This window comes from Cornus florida, unplaced genomic scaffold, assembly GCF_030987335.1.
Source record: "Cornus florida cultivar Cherokee Brave unplaced genomic scaffold, ASM3098733v1 CherokeeBrave_3.0.0_Hap2_Chr09, whole genome shotgun sequence".
Lineage (NCBI taxonomy): Eukaryota > Viridiplantae > Streptophyta > Magnoliopsida > Cornales > Cornaceae > Cornus > Cornus florida.
Window position 1 is genome coordinate 60,342,163 of NW_026775579.1, and position 6,145 is coordinate 60,348,307.

Below are 6,145 nucleotides of genomic sequence, written 5' to 3' on the forward strand. Positions count from 1 at the left end.
GCAAGATTAACTCTATTTAATTTTTTCAATGTTTGGTGCTTTCACCCTCTCTTTATGCCTATTGTTGACAGCGAATGGAAGGATTTTGTAAGAGGGACAACCATGTTCAAAGTTGTACAAAAGTTAAAACCACTCAAGAACCCTCTCAGAGTAGCATGTAGGGATACCTTTTTTTATTTACCTTCACGTACAAGCTATGAAAGTCAAATGAGTCTAACCTGGATAGATCCCCACAAGATGAGGAGCTTAGAATCATAGAGAAAGCTCTATCACTCCAATATGCTAATCTTCTGCTTGCTGAGGAGAATGTCATAAGGCAAAAATCAAGGGTCACTTGGCTTCAACTTGGGGATTCAAATACTTCCTATTTTCGTAAGTCATTCTTGTCCAGATCCAACAAAAAAAAAAAAAAAAGATTCTTAGTCTTAAGACTTCTACAGGTTCCACCATTGATTCTGAGAGTGAAATCAAGGATAAAATAATCTCTTACTTAAAAAAATCTTCTTGGTGAAAACCCCCTACTCACCATGGTATTGATGCTTGTGATACCCCCCAAGATCAAGTCCGCGCGCAAAACCGAGGGATATCAAACAATTAAGGCAATAAACAAACACAGAATACAAATAGATAAATAAAGAATAAATAAAAGCTGAAAGAAAAACTAAAATAATAATTAAATCCTCCAAGAATAAATTCCAATAAGTAATAATTATCTCTGATACCAATAATCCTCCATAATACAACTCGGAAATCCATACCATATGGACCCCTAATAATATCCCAACTGAAATAATAAAAAAATACTAAGTCTGATAAATAAATGGATAATCTGAAGAATGTCCTACATCAATGATCCGGAAGAGTGAAGATGAACAATCTTTGATCTGCATGAACAACTCTAAAACTGGTACTGTCGAGGACCTGAAAAATAAATAGTGGGTCAGACCCACAAACAAGTTCCATCTACTATGACCCGATCAGAGAACCGATAATCAATACATCCCTAACCAAACTCATGCTATATCTACACAGTCGATATATACATATATACACGCTAGGACTCTCACTAGTAATAGGGCATTCTCAACCGTATAGTAAGCATCATGCAAAGCGCACACAAGGTGGTCATGAATACCATCATCTACAAGGGCACACACATATCCTATTCTAGTTACCCATCAAAATCCGGTAATATACGCCTCATACTTAACCATAGATCTCGAGACCGCCAACTCGTATCATGGCTCACATATATATATATACAACATGAATAAAAATAAATGCCATATTTAACAACGACACAAGTAGAGTATCATGACTTATTAGCCAGCCCACCTACATATCAATCAATACCATATCTAACAATGGTATAAAATATCAAGGAGCCTGACTTTTTAATCATCTCAATAACCGCATCACAAACAAGAATAAATCTTATCATATCAACAGCACAACAATTATAGTCCATTATAATTCTAACCAAGAACAATAGATACGCTAGAAGTATGATTAATGTCATAATAATCTTTTATCGTAACTAATCATATTAAAGACAAATAATTATAACCATGTATTATGCTAGTAATTCATAAGTAAATCAACAACAATGATTAAAATAATATAATCAACAATCATATTTAATTACACAAATTAAATATTAAGAAAGATTAAATCCTATTTATTTAATTAATTTAATCATTTTCATCTAATATCAAAATATGAAGATCTACCACCAAAATATATATTTTAGACTCATATTACTGTTCCCAATACTCATAAACATGTTCGGGATTGATTACACTTAAAACAGAGTTATTTAAAACAATTTTAACAAAAACAGTCCTAGAGCTCGAGCACAAACCCTAGTGTTCTAGCACTGCGCGTCATACAGCTTTGTGCTCGAGCACAAGGTCGCTGGGCAGAATGTGCAGATCCGATTCTTGACCTGTAACTCCCCGATTTGGATCCTAAAACCTGTTTTCTAAGTCCTATATGATCATCAATGATTTATACAATGAATATACATCAGATCCAACAATTTAAAACAAGATTTATGCATCAAATTAAAGAATCCATGAAGTTAAAGAATAAACAATTAAGAACATGAACCCCTTTAGTTTACTTCATGCATAGCAATCAATTTGTCCATTTAAAAATTTTGATTTAATCCCTAAAGCCTAGCATGTGATGGAGAGATCATAGATTCAAAGGGGAAGAGATAGAAAAAGAACTTGCTTTATTATTTTCGGATTGAAAATCAACTATATAAATTCTCCGGTCTTCTTCCCTAGATCCGGTAACCTCCAACCTATTCCGGTCACCTTCTTCTTCCTCTTCTCTCTCTGTCTCTTTTTCTCTCTCTTTAGATCTATGCATTTTTTGTAACTTGCGTATATGTAAAAACCCTCTTCTTCTGACTAATACATCTATATATACTAACACCCAAATCATAACCTAAGACTAACTAAAAATAAAATAATAATAATAATAATACAAACAATATATATATATATATATATTGTTATATATATATATATATATATATATATATATATATGTGTGTGTCATAATCTTTACCCATCAAGGCTTTCTATTCAAGTAGTGCATGAGACCCATTTGGTTGGTCCATTACTACTATCCAAATACATCCCTTTAAATTAAATTAAATTAAATAAATAAAACATTTAAACCTAACAATTAATTGCAAATAAATACACATAATTAAACAAACAATTACACACACAATTAAATCACGTACACATTTAAACAATTTAGATCAAATAAACACATAGCCACGTAATCAAATAAAATGCAAATAAAATAAATAAATCCTTTGAAAAATAGGGGTATTACAATACTCTCTCACCCTTTGTGAGCAAAAAAGTTCCCAGCCAATTGCTTAATTAACTCATTTAAGGCCACCCCTTCTGATCATGAGATTCAATAATGTGTCCTCTCAATCAACAAGGACAAAGCCCTTGGACTTGATGGTTTTAATTGGCATTTTTTCAACCATGCTTGGTCAATTGTGGACAAGTCCATTATCAAGGCTATTAGAAAATATTAATTTCCACAATAGGAAACTACTAAAGCAATGCAACTCATCTTATATCTCTCTGGTTCGTAAGTGGCAAAATCCCACTTCTCTTAATGATTACATACCAATTAGTTGTTGTAATGCAATCTATAAGAGTATAGCCAAACTGCTTGCATACAAATTGCAAACCACTCTCCCACACATCATTGAACCAACCCAAACTGCATTTGTGGAAGGTAGAATGATCACTAACTCTATCCTCCAACACAGGAACTCATGAGAGGTTATCACAACTCCTATTGTCTTCAACATGTGCATGGAAAGTGGATATCAAGAAAGCATTTGATACTGTGGGCTGGGATTTCATATTGGACTCTTTTCAGCTTTTTGGTTACCCAACAAGGCTCAAATAATGGATTTAAGCATGCATTACTTCTCCCTAATTCACCATAGCTGTGACTGGTGAATTTCATGGTTTCTTTCAAGGAGTCAAGGGCTTAAGGCAGGGGGATCTACCATCCCTTCCCTTTTTGTAATATCTATGGAAATTATCTATGGAAATTCTCTCAGGGATCATTATTAAAAGATTTGTTAGCATGTGTCCCTCATTCAAGTACAATTGGTAGGTGTAAGAATGTGGGAATCACTCACCTCTCTCCCTTGCTGATGGTCTAATTTTATTTTGCCATGGGGATATTATTTATGTTTCTATTCTTAAGTCTGCACTGGGTCATTTCTCTACACTCTCTAGTCTAGCAATTTACCCCTCAAAAAGTTCAATTTTTTTTTTTTTTTTTGTCCTAATTTGGATCAATCACACCAACTTAGCCTCTTTGACTTCCTTGGAGTTCCAATTGGATCACTTCCAATCAAACACCTTGGAGTTCCCTTGATTTCAACAAGTCTCAAGGCTGCTGATTGTCAATTTTTGCTTGACAAAATTGCATCTAGGATCAACCACTGATTAACAAAAATCCTCTCATATGCAAGGAGATTGGTTCTCATTAAATCAGTGTTGGTTTTCACACAAATGTATTGGTCTAGCATCTTCATCTTGCCTAAAAAAGTCATCTCTGATCTCAATGCTCTTATTAGAAGATTTTTATGGACTGGTGCTGAGCTAAAGAAAAGTGGAGCAAGAGTTGCTTGGACTGCAGTTTGTAAACCTATGTTAGAAGGGGGTCTTGGACTTCCTAACCTAGAAACTGCTAATAATGCAACTATTCTCAGACGTATTTGGGAGATTAAGACTGGTGGTGCACAGAGAATTTGGGTGACTTGGTGCAAGGCATACCTATTCAAAGAGGGCTATTTTTGGATAATGAAGGTCTCTCAATCTTGCTCTTGGAGTTGGAGGAAAATGCTCCAGCTAAGGCCACTGCTAGGCATCTTCTCAAGCACATGTAAGAAATGGTCACAACACCTACTTCTGGATAAATAACTGGCTCAACAGTGGTCCTCTCTTACAGCATCACTCTGAAGATTCAATTAAATCAATAAGGTATTCATATAGTACCAAGATCAGTTAGTTCATTTCATCTAATACTTGGACTTTCCCACCTGACCTTTTACTCTTAATCCATGAGCTCTCACTACTCATCCCACCATCTCCTGATTTAAATGACTCAATTATATAGAGTATTGGTCCATCTAAGCATTATACCTTTAGGCACACCATCACAGCCCTTTCTCCTACACCTGCCAATGCACCATGGTACAAGATTATATGGAAGTCAATGGCACTACCCGAGCATAAATGGATCCTCTGGATTGCAGTCCATTCCAAACTTGCCACATTGGATAGCAAATGTATGTCTAGCCTTAATTTTGGTACCCAATGTTACCTCTGCTCAAGACTTCCTGAAACTCATTCTAATTTATTCTTCGAATGTGATTTTGTCAAGCCTATTTGGAGATTTATTCAAGACAAATGCATATTCCACACATTGAGCAATAATTGGGGCCATTTTGTATTTTGGGTGTGCCATCATTGGAATCATGATTCCCCAAAGGTTACAGTATGCCGCTTTGCACTCGCAACATTGGTCTACAACATATATATGGCAAGAAAGAAATAATAGGGTTTTCAAAACCTCACCTTCTACTCAAATGAAAGTATTGAAGTCAATTGCATCTTCCATTGTTGTCTCCTTGAAGGCTTCAAGGAACTTTGGTTTCTCGAATTTTATTGATGATTGGTCCTTTGCTCCGGCAGCTCCCCATCCTCCACCTATGCCTCCAGATTGATCTCTATGAGTGGCGTGATCTGTAAGCTCTGTGGTCTCCACTCTCGTTGCCATCACTGGCCAACACGTAGTTACAACGAGCAACCACATATAATGGTTACCTTATCCGTTATAAATGGTTATTCATTGGTTACCTTATCCGTTATAAATGGTTATTCATTTGTTGCTGCTCCTTGCCTCTTCTTTGTTCACTAGGCTAGGTCCTCTTCATTGGGTTGTATATGTTTTGGGTGGGCTCTCTCTTGCCTCTTTTTGAAATCTTTAGTTGGGCTACCTTTGCCCATTTGGGCCACCATGTAAATTCTATACCTATATGTACATTTGCTTTACTGTGAAAAAAAAAAAAAAAAAAAACAAGGAGATTTTCTTGCTTTATTTTATATTATTTTTTAACCTTTTTTTTTGGGCCCCTCGGGGCTTATCCGCGGTGGATAGGATCTAGGGCCAATTTTATGAGGTGGCATCAAAACCCTAAGTCATGATTAAAATTGGTGTGCTTGGTCTGGTGACCATCTTGCACACGCGGAGTTTAAATACCTTCCGGTCATAAATTCAAAAGTTAGTTGTTGAAAGGGTTTCACGTCTTAAAAATAATAAGTAAAAAATTAAAATAACTAATTGCAATCAAAATCAAAGCTTCTTTTATTCAACCAAGAAAAAAGAATCAAGTACCTACATTATTTGATACCGACCGATAACAAATTCAAATTTATTGGTGAAACTTCATAATAAAGACACTACTTAGATTATTTGGCTAATCACATTACTGTGAAAAAATACGTCATGATCATAAGTAACACAGTTGCAACCGGCAAGAGAGAGAGAATGGTGCGGGAAGAATAAGTTTTAGCACCATCAGCAG

General features: G+C 35.4%; 1 long non-coding RNA gene across 1 annotated transcript; it reads right to left on the reverse strand.

Annotated features, from left to right (window-relative positions):
* Nucleotides 1-643: 643 nt before the first annotated feature.
* LOC132274054 (uncharacterized) lies at nucleotides 644-5,609 on the reverse strand. Its single transcript, XR_009470324.1, has 2 exons — nucleotides 5,136-5,609; nucleotides 644-921 (listed from the first exon to the last, which is right to left on the reverse strand). It is a non-coding gene; the product is annotated as an uncharacterized LOC132274054 (long non-coding RNA).
* Between the last annotated feature and the right edge of the window lie 536 nt (nucleotides 5,610-6,145).